The 15,945-nt window shown below is 39.8% G+C and overlaps 1 protein-coding gene across 7 annotated transcripts in view; it reads left to right on the top strand.

Annotated features, from left to right (window-relative positions):
• The window catches only part of CTNNA2 (catenin alpha 2), a 1,086,013-nt gene that overhangs the window by 421,921 nt on the left and 648,147 nt on the right, over nucleotides 1–15,945 (top strand). The window lies entirely within an intron of this gene.

Genomic DNA, 15,945 nt, shown 5'->3' with positions numbered 1-15,945 from the left:
TGTTGAAAAGGTTCTGAGTTTAGATTACCAATCCTTAGAGTGTTCCAGGCCAGAGAGGTTTATGAGAAAAGATATATTCATCATTGAAATATTGAAATGAGTAGAATTTAATTTTAGTTTTATTCTAATACTTAACATCTTCATAGCTGCTGCTTAAAATCCACTAGAGAAAATCTACTCGAGTCATATTTCCAAGATCCTGACATCAGAAAAAGCCATTCCCTTGAAAGTTGGGGGAAAGATTGTCTGGCTGTTCTGCTGACTCAACTGTAAAGTTACAATCAGTACATCTCATGTAGCTGAGACATGGCCAATACTAAGGAATTTGATGTTTGAACTGTTTAATCTAAATTATATGCATTTGCAAATTCAGGCAAACTCAGTCTAGCTTATGAAAATCCTCTAATGTTTTAAGATTTGTTTATTTGGTAACAACTGATTACCATGTGTTAAGTAGGAGAATACACCTGCAAATAATATTCTTTTCCTGCTATTGATTCTGCTTTAACTGTGCTTGTCCAGGTAGCAAAACCATTAGCCACTTCTTGATAGTTTTTATGATCGGACTTAGCACCTAGTATTGAGCAAGCACTGAAGAATGCATCTTCCGTTAAAAGGTTGATTTATTAGTTTATATGTAAAAGAACACTGGAGGTTATAAAGGTAACAAAGACCTTAAACATTATATTGATTTTTCCCCCCAGAGCTTTTTTCTTCTTGTTGTATTGCAGGGTAATAAAATTTCACTAGACCCATTGGATCCATAAAATCTGAAGTACAACCACCAACTGATAGAAATGAAATTGTCTGACTGGAGCGATAAGCAAGAACTTGGCTTTGAACTCTGAGCAGTATAAGTCGTTCTGTTGGCCCGGAAGGGTGAATCACAGCCTGCTGTGCACTAAAGGACAAGCATATATTTGCAGGAGCTCCCAATTCAGTAATCACTGGGTGATGCCATGACCTTTACATGACCACGGTGGCCTCAAAGAGAGGATCTCTAGAAATGGAAAATCAACACCATGCCTTTTAAATAGAACTTAGATTTTTCCTTGTATGAATGAAGTTGTGGGTGAAAGATTTCAAATACAAAGTAAAGAAAATAGGAAAATACAAATTTCTCTTTGTGAATTTCTCAATCTATTATCATTCTATTATCTTTAAAATACCAACTTTTTTTTTTTTTTTTTTTTTTAATAGGTGGAGAGCTATAGGCTCACCATAGTACTCTGTGCTATTCTGTGCCAGATTGGAATTTTCTGAATTTCTACTCTGCTGGGCACTGACCTGTACAAACCCTTAGCATCAGTTCATGTTACCTTGATCTGTCCCCAGCCCAGTCCTGCTCTTTTTAACTCCCAGCACTGTGTTACTCAAGGCCTGAGGCATGGCTCCCCCATTACCAGTCAAGTGCAGTGGAAGATCATCAGGATCCCGTGACCCACCCGGGCAAAGTAAGATCTTAATTTCAGTAGTAAGAGCTTGAGAACAATCTGCAAGTCAGGGAATAGGTAGGCAAGGTCTACCTTAAAGCTTCCCCATTTCCATTCTTTTGGATCCACACAGAAGGCATTAGAATAGGAAGACCCTGGCTAGCTAGAAAATTTTTTAATTAGTCCACAAAATGACCTGGAGTCTCAGCAGCTGTGATTTTTTTTAAAAAAATATTTTATTTATTTATTCATTAGAGACACACAGAGAGAGAGGCAGAGGCAGAGATACAGTCAGAGCGGGGAAGCAGGCCCCTTGCAGGGAGTCCAATGTGGGACTCGATCCTGGGACTCCAGGATCATGCCCTGGGTCAAAGGCGGGCACTAAACCACTGAGCCACACAGGCATCCCTCAGCAGCTGTGATTGCAGGGTACCTGTGGGTGCTTTCCCTGGGGAGATTAGAATGGCCAGAAACAGTAATTAGCTCTTGGTCTGTTTCTGTCAAAAATGTCAATTCTGAAGCTATTGAGGCCTAAGAGCAAAGCCAGATCCTAGATCAGGAACTTTCTTCCATAGCTACATCTATTTTTTTCTTTCTTGATTTTTTATTAATTGTTTGGAAATTAGATTCAAACTGTCTGCGTTTTTGTCATTTATTTTTTCCTGTTTTTCAAACACCAAGCTGCATTACCTGGTCAATAACCAGAGACTCAGTTGTTTTTCTGTTTTGCTTTAGGTACTTCATATTGCTTATTAACTGCCTTATTAATGCCCACCATAGGTGAAAACCAGCTGTGCTGGTGAGGATTATGGTCAAGACTGATGAAGTTCTATTTACTGGGACCTTCTTGTGGTCTGATAGATGTGATGCAGATTGTGCTGGTGCACCCAGGGGCCCATTGTAGAGGGGTACTTGCTCTTGCAGCGAATCAATGTACAGGTTTTCTGTGTCACTTAGTGCCTAAAAGCTTGTGTTCTAAATGAATATTTGACAGTGTCCAATTTAATTTTGGAAATAAGATGTCCCATTGCCCCACATTTCTCCTAAAGAATAGATGTGTTCATTGTATTGTATGACCGCCATTCTTTTGCAAGTTAAGTGGGGACGGGTCCACATACAGCAGATCAGCTGTGAAAATTCTTGCATTAGGCTAGGGTGGAGGGCTAATCCAAGCACCTCTTGAAGGTGACCACTCTTGGGCCAAAGGATCCCAAGACAAATGTGGTGCATTTGGACTTTTCCCTCTCATTAAAGCACCCCTGCCAGAGATCACACATTGATTACAGCTTTCTTTGTCAAACCAAAGAATGTACCCCAGCATTGAGTTTTAAGTAGCCTCTGTCAGTTACTCATGGCTGTCTTGCTACTAGCAACTCAGCTGTCTTTTTGTCATTCTTAACCTTAGAAGGTCAGTTTAGGGGCCTCTGGGTGGCTCAGTTGGTTAAGCATCTGCCTTTGCCTCAGGTCATGATCTCAGAGTCCTGGTTTGAGCCTGCATCAGCTTCCTGCTCATCAGGAAATCTGCTTCTCCCTCGCCCTCTGCACCCCTCCCCCGCCACGCCCCACTCATGCTCACTTACTCTCTCTCTCTCTCTCTTTCAAATAAATAAATAAATAAAATCTTAAAAAAAATAAATAAATAAAATCTTTGGGGGAAGTAAAAAGGTCATTTTAATGGCCATTTGGCAGTGCTATCTGTACAGCTAGAAGAAATATCCATGGCTGTGATGTGGCCCCCAGGATACATACCGCACTTGTCAGCCTAAACACATTATCCCAACGGAAAAAGTGGAGTGGCTAATTACCTTGCCACAAAATGTCCATTTCTCTTGTGATTGAGTCAGTGCTAAATGAATCTTACCTCAGCCCATAGAAATGACCTAAATGATATAACAAAGCACAGCAAACCCCTGCCAAGAGGACAGTTGGAAATTTGATCAGCAAGCAAGTAGCACTAATATTCCTGACTGATGTCTAGCCATGTTTCTATTTCTGTGTCTGTCTAGAGCTCTGCCTATTTAAACCTTTGTTATTGCTGGTGATTCCAGGAAGGTGGGAAGAGCCTTTGAATGGAGTAGAATTTAGCATCAAACCAATGAAAAGTATCCTAGGTGTTCTAGGGGCCATCAGATTCAAGACACTGAACGCCCTGCAGGCAGAATATAGCCTAGCATATTTGCAGGGACAGTTGATTAATTTCAGAAATCCTACACCTGATTTTCCCTTATATTCTGTTCTTTCCTCATTTAAATGAGGTCGTTCTTCCTGAAGAAGGAGAGGAAATGAACATATCCAGACTCTCCACCATGTGCCAGCATCTTATCTTCATAGTTATTTCATCTAGTTCACACAAAAACCCTGAGGCATGGGCATTATTATCTCATTTTTCAGATGAGACAACTAAGGTCATGGAATTGAAGGCACTTACCCATGGTCTTTACATTATTGCTTAAATGTACTAATAGCAGAGCCAACGTTCACATTCAGGCTTGAAAAAAAATATGTTAAATAAAATATATAACTTTCCCCCTTTTAACAGCTCATGAGGAAAAAAAAAAAGAAACATTCTTTACAAAGTTTTTCTTTGAAAATGTCATCAGAATCTTCCTTTTGCTCTAATAATCCAAATCCTTGTGGGTTCTGGTTTATGAAAGGAGATGTGACTTATTCCATGGCTTTCTACAAAGAATAAATTTGAGAATGTTAAGGTAATTTTCTGGATGAGGCGATGAGACACACTGCAAGTTTCTAGTGAAACATGTAGATGGTAACAAATATCGTTGCTATAAGACTGATTTGGTGCAAGGTCATCCTGTTCGCACTGGGCCATCCATCAGCCCCCTCACCCCACCAGCCTTGTCGCTCCCCTTCATTGTACCTAACCAGTCTGATTAGGAAAGGTGAGCCCTCTGTGTATGAAACCTGTATAATGACCCGAAGAACTCTTTTTCCCAGTCTCTCTAATCTAAAATGAATGACATGGTCTAACTCATCTTGTCTGTTGGTAGGATAGCAGCCTTTGACCTTCAAGCCACACTAAGTGGCAGAGGATACTTGACTGTAAATAAAACTCCATTTAAGTATGACTTTTTTAGAAATTGACAGAATCAAATCCCTGAGCTTGAATGGCATTTTGAAGCATTGTTAATGCTAAGATTTTCTTTTTCTTTTTTTTTCCCCTGTTCAAGTCACTCTTTGAGGAGTCATTTTCATTTGCCTGCCTGTTCAGGATTTTATGGCATGTAAGTGACAAGCACTCCCTGTAACGTATTGTGGGAAGGCATCAACTAAAAGAGAGCTCAAGCTGAATGACACTAGATGTGAAATGCAACCTTTTTCTGCCAGGCTGCATGATACTTAGCATGCCTTGACATATGCTAAACTACAAAATTTCAAAATAATCAGAAATCCCTTGGGAATATTACATGGAATACGTGGGTAAGAATTTCCCATGATTAAAAGTCTAAAATGTTTTCCACAATTTCAAATCAATATTTTATCTGGACTATAAAATACGGATTTGACACATTGAACCTTACTGTAGTCTTAAGTGATAGCTTTACTCTTTTGGGAAAGTAATTTATGGTGGATATTCCTAATACATGCTGTCTATTGAAACTGACTTATAAGTTTTAATAATGAAGATCCTGGTGTCTTGAAACCACTAGAAATAAAAGAATTAGTGGTGATGGGTAATGGAAAGATAATGAGTATATGCTTTTTTCTTCCCCAAGGAATTCTAGGCATATTGCCATTTATTATTTTTCATATCCAAAAGAGACATTAGTAGCCCATTGGTTTTTCTGTAGTGAATTATTATTATTTCAGATCGTGTATTAAGGTTTAAGGCCATGTTCAAAAGGGCCTGTATTTTATTTCCTTTTCTAGACTGGGTATTTAATTTATTTTGCTAGGACTTGGTAGTTATGTTCTCCTTACCTTACATCCACAGTGTATTTGGAATCTTTCCACCTACATCATTAACCCTAACAGCTCCTAGAAAAATAACATACCCGTGTTCATGGAAAGAAAGAAGGAAGGAAGGAAAGGGAGAAAGAAAGCCAAACTATTTTAGTCCTTGCAACTCCATGGCAATTGCTCTTTTCACAGAATCTATGAACTCTACCTTGCCCCAGATCTTTGTCATAGCTTCTTGGCTTTTAGCAGCTTGCAAGCCAGGTGACTACTAAGCCTTTATTAAAACCTCCTCCCTTCCCCCCTCCTTCCATCATGAGACACCATACCTTCTGTGTTATTTGTTTTGTTTTGTTTCCCCATGATTCTAGACATTCTTGACAATCACTTCCTTGAAGCTTCTTCTGACTTACTGAATTTTGAAGGGCCCAGGGTCTTCTTTCTATATACTCCTTCCTTAGCAAGCCCCATCTATTTATCCCCAAGGCTTTAAATGCTTCATGTCTACCGATGACTCTCGAGCTTATAAATCCAGCCCTCATTTCACCTCTGAGCTCAAGTGTGTATGTAAATGTGAGTGCGTATAACTGCCTTTTTGATATCTCTAGCAGGTCATCTGATAGGCATCAGAAACCTCATCACTGTTTAGTCAGGCCTTTTCCCATGCTCTGGTCATTCGCATCTCAGTGCCTGTACTAACAACCACCCAGTTTCTTAGACACCAAACCTATGAGTTTATGTTTGTCTCCCTTTGCCTCACACCTTGTATCCAGTCCATCTATAGGTCCTTTAGACTCTTCCTCGACATTTTCCAACCAATCTGATCATGTTCACTAGTGTCACATTCTAAACTGGAACTGCTACAAGAGCTTCTTTCCCATCTTTCTGATTACTCTCTTGCCTCTTGGCGGTCAGTTCTCTAAACAGCAGCTATGACCTTTAACAGATGCACATACAAGTGTGTCATTTTTCTATCAGAATCCTACAGAAAGAATTCCAGGGCATTACCATGATGGATCAATCAAGATAAAGGTGGTTTATCCTACAATGACAAAAAATATCAGTGATTTAAAACAACAGAATTACCTCAAACGTTAAACATAGAATTACTGTGTGACCCAGCGGTTTCACTCACCAGTATATGCCTAAAAGAATTGAAAACAGGCACTCAAATACATGTACACATGTGTTTGTAGAAGCACTATTTGCAATAGCTAAAAGGTGGAAAAAACACAAAACCTATCAACAGACGAATGGATAAATTGTGGTATATCTATGCATTAAAATATTATTTAGCCATTGAAAAGAAACGAAAAGCAGGTATATGCTACAATGTACGTGAAGCCTGAAAACATACTAACGGAAAGAAGCCAGGCATAAAAGACAATATATTCTATGATTCTGTTGATATGAAATATATAGAGTAGGTAAAATCATAAAATGCTGGGTGATGATTACCAGGTGCTGGAGACAGGGGACAAAAGGGAGCATCCTCTCAGTGGGTATGGCATTTTCTTTTGGAGTGATGACAATGTTTTGGAACCAGCTAAACGTGGCAGTTGTGGTGCAAGTAGGCTGGGTCCAAGGACACAGGATGTCCTGCAGGACCAACCAAGAGAGTCATTGGCTTCATGTAGGAGGCAAATCCAGATTGAGCTGGGGAAAGTGAGATCAGAGTTTATTGAATAGCGTGAGTGACAAAATAGCAGAATGGCATCTCTAGAGGGAAGACTCAGAAAGGAAATGAGGAATATCTTCATCACTTGGGGTTAAGGAGTTTATATAGAAAAGAGGTCTAGGGTCAGTCCAGGACTCCAGGGTAAGGTCCAATCAGAGGTGAATATCAGGTGAACAGTAGATGTTACTTCACAAATTACTGAAGGTAGTAAAGGTATTGATGCCAGTGTCAGCCAATGTTTGAAGCCTTTGTTTGAAGATATCCTGGAACACATTTGGGATCTGGCTTTTCTTAGATGTTACTAGGTGTGTGGGGTTTAGGACAAAATTCAGAGAACAGTTAACTTTCTTGGTTCCCCCTTGGCTTATTCAGAGGCAAATAGGGATCATGAGTAACTGAGGCATAACAGAAAAACAGCAGACACAGAGCCGTCCTAAAATGGAGTCCCTTCAGCTTTCTCATATCAGTCGTGCAACATAGAGGACGCTGAAAGCTACTGAATTGTCCGTTTTAAAATTATGAAGTTTATGTTATGTGAATTTTACCTTAATTTAAAAAAAAAAAGAGATACCTTGGTGGCTCAGTGGTTGAGCATCTGCCTTTGGCTCTCTCTCTTTGTGTCTCTCATGAATAAAATAAAATCTTTTAAAAAAAAAGCCAAAACAGAGTTTATTCATATCATGTGCCCAACCAGAGACAGCTGGAGCTTCTGTTCCACATACTGGTCAGTTTCTGTCGCAGAACATAGGTGGACAGAGTGACATTGCTGATAAAACAATGATCCATGAGGACAGGGAATTTGTTTATTGAGGGATTCCCCAGGAAGCAGACCATAATACCATTCACACTGAAATAGTGCTATATGTTGAGGGAAAAAACAAAGAAAATGAATAAAATAGTTTTAAATGAAAATAATACAAAATAACGTTATATTCAAAGAAGAATCTATATGTCAAAGATCCCATTTTATCTGCTGATTTACTGTCTTTACCTTCAGTCCTATCACATGTTTGTATTTGCCCTATTAGGGACTTGAAATTCTGGTGTTTACGTGGCACATTCACTCTTTTCCAGATTTTGAATCCTTTCCTTGTCCCAGTCCTCTTCTAGATTGCATTAGTGAACTTCTACATGCCCCATCTCTTCTTGGGACCACTGACAGCCCAGCCACACAGCACATTGCATTCCCCTGCCTTGCCTGTGGCCAGGATTCTGGAAAAACAAACAACTCCCTGCTCTAACCCAGAGCATTAAGGTCTGAAGCCTTTGGACCTGTCAGCTTTATTTGACCTAGTTGAACAGCAGCTTTCCAAAGACCCTCTACCTTGGGCTTGGAGCCTATGGAATCAGTTCTGCATGTCTGGTTGAATTCTCCCTAGGTCTCATGTTCCCTATCCTCCCAGATCCTGGGTGCTTCTCACTTGTCTAGATCCTTCCTGTGACACAGAGATCCTGGCAGCTTTGCTTCCAGTTAGCCTTCGCAAGGCAATTGGGACCTGCATTTATCACTAAGCCTCGTTCCTGCCTGGATCGCCCAAAGTAGCCATTTCTCACTCCCTTACTCTAACTCCTGCAGATTTCCCCTTCTTGCAATATTGATACACAGTCTGAATGGATCTGGATGTTTCTTCCCTGCCTGGGATTTATTTGCACTGCACTGTCTTTTCCCTCAAAAATATTTGAGGTCCACACTTCTGTTTCAGTTAGTCCTTTTCAAGGAATTTATTCCTGCCAAAGGCCCACTTCCTCTTCCTTGGCTAAGGATGGCAGGTGTAGTGACACTCTGGTACTGAATCCTTCCTGGGGGACATGTCTGGTGACTGGTCAGTAAGTTACTAAGAACCATATATCTTAATGCCCCTGATCTGATTCTTCCTTACTTCTAAGGAAAATCATTTTCTGCCTTTGTCTTCCTGAAACAATTTCCTTATTAAACAGCAGAAAGTGACCATGCTTTTTTTTTTCTTTTTTTTTTTAAGAAGACTTTTAAGATAAGAACTCTTTCTGAAAAAGAATACTCTTCTGATTTTACATTTGTCAGTGTTTTATGTAATAATAATAATAATAACTAACATTTTTAGGTGCTTTTGATGTGTTAGGGAAAGGGTTGAGCATAATCAAATTTATATTCTTAATAGTCCTCGGAGACAGGTACTGTGATTATCCTTATTTTACTGATGATGAAGTAGGCCCCAGGAGGTTAAGTAGTCTGCCCATGGTCACACTATCTATTAAGTGACAGAACCGCTTGTGGAGTTCAGACTGTTGACTTCAGGGACCAAGCCTAATGACTTCATTATACTAGCTTTCCTTATACATGACTAATAAATGCTAAATTCAGTTTAAGCCACTATATTAACAAACAGGCAAAATGCTGATGTGAACAGGAAGGACGTAAATTTATTAGGCAGTTGGTCATGATGGGAGCTCAGTATTTTGGAGGATGGCAAACTAAGCTAACCCCTCATGCTTGTTTTATGAGCCCCATGCTCTTAAGGTGAATCTTTTGAAGTTCAAGGACAGTTGGGTTGCTGAGGTGGCTCAGTCCCTTAGGCATCTGACTTCTGATGAGGTCATGATCTGGGACCATGATCCTGGGATCAGCCCTCTTTGGAGCCTGGTATCAGGCTTCTCACTCATTAGGGAGTCTGCTTCTCTCTCTCTCTCTCTCTTTCTCTCTCTCTCTCTCTCTCTCCCCCAAGCCCCTCCCCCTGCATGTGCTCACTTGCACGTGCTCTCTCTCTCTCTCAAATAATCTTTAAAAAAAATTCAAGGGCATCAAATTATATGCATTTTTTTTCCATGATTAAACTAATTCACTAAGAACTTTGCATGAGAAAGTGGCTAAAGAGAGGACTGTCCTTCTATCCACTTCTTTTGAAATAAGCTACCAAAACAAGGAGGTCAAAAATAAACAGCAGGTTTCTTTCATTCTTTTTTATCAGTTCTTATGCTAACAGAAAAGCTTCCAAATAAATTGAGAGAAGACCTTAAGTAAATTACTTGGAGTTGGAAGCTTACGGAGTCCACCCAGGGGCAGATAAGGATATTCTTGTTGATACTCTAGCTAAGAGCCTCAGCCCTGTGTGATACAAGGACTCGGAGCTCTCAGGAGCCACCTGTCTATGCTCTCTTTCTTGCTCTGCCTCCCTCTGGTTGCTTTTCCTTTCACTCTTGGCCAGTGAATTTGAAGGTACAATATTCATCTTTGTGTACAATCAACTAAAATGGAATAGCTTTTCACATTTTAAAATTCAGTGCAAGATATTGTCTGGCTTTGTGGTTTCTAAGATTATACAGCATGCCAAAAATGTGGTTTTATTGACAAATGAGTACATTTATCTGGCATAAGCAAGAATTAGTGTCATGGTAGAAATAACTTACTAGATGGTATGATTTGAAAGAGATGAAAGCATAGTCCCACCACCTGTGAAAGTGATGGATATTCTATTACTTCAGTGGAGGTTTTGAAAGGTTTGGGTTTCTCTAGCAGAGGAGAGAGGTGCATATTCCTAGGAGCAGCGAGAGGTTAGGCCCTCATGAAAGGTTAAGTCCTTTCTTGGGGTGTGGGGAATGAACAGCTTCTGAGAAGAGCAGCCTAGAGATAAGAATTCATGTGGGAAAGGTTGACTGCAGGATGCGGGAGAAAGGCAGTGAAGAAAAGCAAGAGGACAGCCCGTTCAGACAACCCACAGGCTTCACCAGCATGTCAGTGTCCTTCTAAATCCTGGGTGCTTTTCCATTCTACTGGTAAGAGGCTGCTTGATACCTCTGTCTTCAAAAATGCCTTGGGGAAGATATTCTACTATGGTTATTGTATTCAAGTGCCTGTCTTTCTTCTGGAACATGAGTCCAAATATTCCTGGGCTTCTAGGGTACTTATTATGATTTAGTCAATAAACTCAGCCCCTTCATCCCCTCTGCTATACTTTGGATTGGACAGGGGTGGGTGGGCATTGCTACCATCTACTGGGCTGCATGTGTTGCCCCAGGTGGAGGAAAGGAAAACTTGTTTCCAAGTAGTGATTGTTGGATTCACAGCATCTAAGTTAAGTACCTCACCACCTTACATTTGCAACTGGGAGGGTTTCCCTAGGAATTCTAGTCTGTCAGGTAATAGATACAATAATAATAGGTGGCAGGCCATACCAGAGGATTGAGGGCTCCAGTAAATTACTGTGAGGAAAGCAATTTGACATCCTTTCATCCTTTGATGAAAGCTAAATGTGATATCTAGGTGTAAACATCGAAAAAAATTGAAAGTCACACATGGAGGGGGAGACCTGGGAGTGTGGCAGAAATCTCTACCCAGAGCCGGGGAAGACTCGAGGGGGTGCGGTGATTTAACGACACTATTTCTTTCTAAGATTAATGCATTTCTGGAACTTGTTGGCCTTATTCCTGGATCCTATCATTGTAGCAAGGACATATACACAAATGACTTCTGTAGTCTAATGGATATCGGATCTGGAAACACTGGCTTTCTTCTGTTTGGCAAGATATACAATGCCAGGGAGTTTGGGCAGTACCATTTTGAGTTCCTTGATCTGTTATTATCCGTTGGTTTAAGACTGACGAATAAAGATGACAGACATGACTTTTACTCCTCTATCCAGTGTGTTCTGTAAATTCAAAAGCAAATGTGCAGGCATAGTCAAGTATCTCCTCCCCTTAACCTTCTGCTCCAAAATACACTTTTCATTCATCTTACCTCCTCTCCCTCCCCCAAAACACACATAAAATAGTATCATAATTAACATTATCATATCTCCATATATTAATTGTATTACATGTATGTTGATTAAATGGGCTTTTTCTCAAGAGTGAATCTTGATCTCCACAATGCCTAGAAAAAGAACATTAATAATAGCTAGTATTAGTGGGATGCTTATCCTAAGGAAGGTGGTGCTATGTAAAGTACTTTACATGGATGACCCCTTTCTCTCCTGTCAACCTCAATGAATTTGACGTTATTGTTTTCTCTCATTTTCAGATGTGAAAATGGCACTTTATTATACTGTCCTGAATCACACTAATGGGTAGTTAGAGGGATTTGAATTCAGGTTTGCCTGCCTGAAGGCTATCTTATACTTCTTCCTTAATAAATAGGTGGCATTTATGATCTCATAGTGCTGTGGAACAAGCTTTTCCAAAACCTTGTGCTTTGAAACAACCAACATTTTGTGTCTTTGTTCACAATTCCACAGTTCGGACAGGGCTTGGCAGAGACAGCTCATTTATCACAGCTGGAGCAGCTCTACCAGGCCCCGAGGTAATTCCACTGTGGTCTCACTTTCATGGCTAGCACATTGGTTACTTGCTACTGGCTTAATTCTTAGCTGGGGATGTTGGTTGGAGACCTCAGTGGTCCTCCATGTGGCCTCTCTTCAGGGCTAGGTTGGGCTTTTCTCAACACAAAGGCAGAAGATGCCATGTCTAAAGGCTTAAGCTCCAGACTGGCCTACTTGCAAAGCATTGTGTGGTTAAAACAGGTCACAGGGCAGTCCAGATTCAAGTGAGGAGCCCACGGAAGGGCATGGATACTAGTAGGCATGTCTCATACCCATGATTCAAAGTTAATAGTCTATGATACAAAAATAACAAAATATTTTTTGTTTTGTGCTATCATCAGAGAATCCATGAAATACACATTTTATTAATACCTATTCACCACTGTAATCGAGACAGAGAAGATACAGCTTTTGCTTCTGCTCTATAGTAGTATCTGATAGTTCAGAAGTTCAACCAGAAACCAAAATAAAACAAAAGCAATTAAACTGACAAGCAAGAGTGATGAGTATAAACACATCAGACAATTGGGCACGTTCATTCTGTGGGTATTTTTAAAAGCGACAGTGACCAAAGTACACTCCATTGTAATTTCTGGGACAAACGCCCCTTTATTTTGGGCACTTGAGCTTGCCTGATTTTCACAATTTAGGGAGACAGTACCCAAGCCGGCACCTACCCTTGACTCTAGGAGCACATGAAGGAGTAGGAATGGACTATGCTGGGATTAGTTTATGTGTGGAGTAAGAGATACAGGGTGCCTAGATTAACGTGAGGGTTTGTTCCAAGAGCAACAATAAAGAGTCATGTAACTTTTTATTACATGCAGGGCATTCATTTAGAGAATGGATCTTTAGGTTTTGTTTCTAAAATAGATCACATATTTTCAGTGCTTATTGAAGAAACCAAGGGGAGTGGGTGAGAGGGTGTCATGGCAATCCTCGTTATTTATAGTTGGCGATATTGTTAGTGTTCACCCCATGGAGAACCGAATCACATCTAAGCCCATAATTTCCATATCTTTGGAAAGCTTTTAGCTCCTCACTGCCTGTTGGCATGGTAACATGACAAGAGTTATGATGTCAAAACCATATGAACTCATGATTGATCTAAAATTATTTGGGAAACTTTCCCATTTCAAATTTCCATTGAGAGAGGGGGAATGAGAGGGCCACGTGGCAGCTTCATTCAACAGAGAAAAAAAAAAAAAAAAATCTTTTTTTCCCCTAAAATTGTCCTGAAATAAATTCTCTGTTTTCCTTTCGATGTAATGCTAAAAAGATTACTGTCCTTCTGATGTTTTTTGGCATTTTCTTTCAAATTCAGATATTTTAATCTCTCTTCCTCTATTTTTTTCCTATTCTGATTGAAATCAGTGGTTGATGCCTGCATTCTCTTCAGATTGCACTTGAAAAGCAGAGCAGACATGTCTTCTGGAATTTGCAGGTGTCTCCTGAAGTGAAGGTGACCTTGAGGAAATGTTGAGAGTTAGCAGAGAGGTCAGAGGATATTAAGAACTACTATGTTTTGAATATTTACTAGCTATGGGTGTTAATATCACTTCCCTGTAGAGGAGCAAAATGAATGGTTGCATAGAGGAAGTAAGCTGCTTGAGGCTAGACAGTGACAACATGGCAGAAGAGATTTATTGGGAAAAAATACATCTGAGCCTGCCAACAAAAGATTTTAGCCAGATGAAAATCAATAGAAAAGATAAAGCTGTATCACCTTTGGAAATTTATTTAACCTGGTTTTATTTTATCCTCAGTTTAACAATCTGTAAAGTGGGGAAATGATGTAAACCTACTATGTAGATAAAATATGAGAACAGGAGCTAAAAATAGAACCTAGTGCTTGCAGGAAGATGATCAAGAAATGCTGATGGCCCTGAGGAAGAAACTAGATTTATAGGAAATTCTCAGAGATTAGAGAGAAGGATCAATGCATTCTTGTTTCAGGCACCATGTGCTTTGTGACTTCAGATACAGAACTTGAACTGTAATGCTGGACTTTAGCATCTCTAATCCTGCTACCAGAATAACTTCTTGTCTCTAACTGAATCTCAACCTGACTGGTCTTAAATAAAATTCTTGATCTTAAACCTTCAACACAGGTGTACCTCTGTATCTGATTTGTCATAGCTAAATCACAGTTTGAAATTGGAGGGCATTATGATTTTTTCTGGTTGATGTTATTAGACTCATATACACATGTGTGTACATATATATTCATCTGGTTGATGTTATTAGACTCATACACATGTGTGTACACATATATTCACATAGTTGTATATCTTCTTTTGAGAGGGGAGAGAGAATGAGTGGCATGGGACAGAGGGAGTCGGAGACAGAAAATTTTAAGCAGGCTCCATGCACACCATAGAGTCCAATATAGAACTCGATCTCAGAACCCTGAGATCATGACCTGAGCTGAAATCAAGAGTCAGACCCTTAACAACAGTTTTGAGGAGGCTTTAAATGAAAGCATACCATGTGTCAGACACTCAGGCAAAAGCTGAACAAAATGACACTCATTGGGGAGCTTCTATTTTAATGTGGAAGACAGGTGAAAAACATGAGCAAACATACACAATGTTATATAGTAAAAATGTGAAGGAAAAGAAACTAAACCAGGGAAGGGGCTGGATAGGAGGGGTTTGGGGAGTCAAAATAAGTATATAGGCATCAGGACTGAGGTTAAGATTTGAGGTTAGCTCCAAAAGTCATCACTGGGGTAAACTTTCATGTGGCTATCTGGAAGAAGGCTGATACATTAGGCCAGGCAGAGAGAATAGCAAGTGCAAAGGCCCAAGGCCCAATGTGTTCAGGAATGGCAATAAGGCTACTGAGCTTAGAGCAGAGTAAATGAGAAAGGTTTTAGGAGATGTCTTATTTTCTATTCTTACAACACCCTTCATGACACAGAGAAATACATAAATAAGAAGTAAATAAATCAGGTAATGAAGTGAGTTTGAGTTAGACCCTGACTTCAAATCAGCCCCATTATCATTCTTCTGGAGTCTTGTCTTCAACTTTTCTTCATAATTAGAATCATTCTGAGTCATTATATCATTGTTCACTGATCAGATGCATGAGAGGGAAACTTTGTAAGCCTTTTTCAATTGTGAGCATGTTTCTGTGATAATTCTTACATAAATGACACCCATCTCTGATATAAAGAAGTTATTTGCTTGTCGCTCCTAAGTTACAAGAAGAAATCCAGGCCAATTGAACAGGAGATGGGTAATGAAAGAATAGAAATTAAACCACAGACATCTGTACCTTAGAGTTCAATCACAGTCACATGCACAAAACTTGGTGTCACAGATCCCCTTCCTCATTGTTGAGATGTGAATAGCTTTTGTCTTCTACTCAGGAGAACTTGCACTTTCTCTCTCTGGTAGCACCAAGTGCCTCCTTCAGGAGTTTTCATCTATGAAAGTCCAAGAATTGCTTTTAGTGGACCAACACTTTATTTTTTTGGTTATTTGTTCCATACAGTTGAGATTTTATAAGCATTCATTAAGTGCTTTTGTATCAGGCAATTTCAGCATGGTGTACATTTTAACCTTGCATTGACCCTGTGAAGTATGTCATCCCCTGTTCATAGAGAGTAAAGTTTGGAGGTTTA

Source organism: Canis lupus, chromosome 17 (assembly GCF_003254725.2).
Source record: "Canis lupus dingo isolate Sandy chromosome 17, ASM325472v2, whole genome shotgun sequence".
Taxonomy (NCBI): Eukaryota; Metazoa; Chordata; class Mammalia; order Carnivora; family Canidae; genus Canis; species Canis lupus.
Note: the sequence above shows the minus strand (reverse complement) of the source record. Positions and strands in the feature narration are given on the sequence as shown.